This window comes from Neopelma chrysocephalum, unplaced genomic scaffold (assembly GCF_003984885.1).
Source record: "Neopelma chrysocephalum unplaced genomic scaffold, ASM398488v2 Primary Assembly neopelma1_93918, whole genome shotgun sequence".
NCBI lineage: Eukaryota > Metazoa > Chordata > Aves > Passeriformes > Pipridae > Neopelma > Neopelma chrysocephalum.
Genome location: NW_020922630.1, coordinates 1 through 1,111, shown reverse-complemented (window position 1 = coordinate 1,111; position 1,111 = coordinate 1). Strand labels below are relative to the sequence as shown.

Sequence of the window (1,111 nt, the reverse complement as noted above, 5' to 3'; positions counted from 1 at the left end):
AGAGCTTCAGCCAGAGCGCCAACCTCCTCAGCCACCAGCTCATCCACTCTAGGGAACGGCCCTACACGTGTGAGGAATGTGGGATGACCTTCAGCCAAAGCGCCAACCTCCTCAGCCACCAGCCTGTCCACACTGGGGAACGGCCCTACATGTGTAGGGAATGTGGGAAGAGCTTCAGGGACAGCTCCAGCCTTCGCACCCACTGTCGCATTCACACCGGGGAACGGCCCTACAAGTGCTTGGAATGTGGGAAGAGCTTCAGCACAAGCACCAAGCTGCTCAGCCACCAGCACATCCACACTGGGGAACGGCCCTACATGTGTGGGGAATGTGGGAAGAGCTTCAGGCAGAGCTCCACCCTCAGCACCCACCGTCGTCGCATCCACACTGGGGAGAGGCCCCACAAGTGTGGGGAGTGTGGGAAGAGCTTCACCCAGAGCTCTGCCTTGACCTCCCACCAATGCACCCACCAGTAATGGAAGCCCCGAGTGCCCCAACTGCGGGAAGAGCTTCGGCCGCTGCTCCAACTCCATCAGCCATCGGAGGAGCCGCGTTGGATGATCCACAGGGACCCACGTTGGGCACAGACCTGGTGACCCACATTCCAGGTGATCCAAGCTGGGCACAGACCTGGTGACCCACATTCCAGGTGATCCAAGCTGGGCAGTGTATTGGGGTCTTGGGGATAACGTATTTAAGGAGGAAAAAGTCCTTGTGCAGATGGAATTGGGTGCAGAGAAGAGCAGAGTGGGAATAGGGGAGAGGAACAGCTCTGCAGACCCCCAGGGCAGTGCAGAAGGAGGGGCAGGAGGTGCTCCAGGCCTGGAGCTGAGATTGCCCTGCAGCCCAAGGAGGAGCCCACGGCGGAGCAGGGGATGCCCAAAAAGAAGGATGTGAGCCCGTGGGAAGCCCGTGCTGGAGCAGAGTCCCTGCAGCTGCTGCGGCCCCAGAGAGCTCCAAGGGTCTCACTCAGCACTGCTGGTTATGGGGCCACACAGAGGGGCTTTAGGCACAGGAATTGTCCTTCCTGGCCCCAGTTCAGGTCTGTGACTTTCTCTGAAAGGTGGAGAACAAAAATAGGATTCCACTTGGGTTGTTCTTCAGGCTGTTC

The 1,111-nt window shown here is 59.1% G+C and overlaps 1 long non-coding RNA gene across 1 annotated transcript; it reads left to right on the top strand.

The window, feature by feature from the left end:
- The first annotated feature begins 380 nt into the window (after positions 1-380).
- LOC113980375 lies at positions 381-1,111 on the top strand. The gene is made up of 2 exons (XR_003538130.1): positions 381-608; positions 650-1,111. It is a non-coding gene; the product is annotated as an uncharacterized LOC113980375 (long non-coding RNA).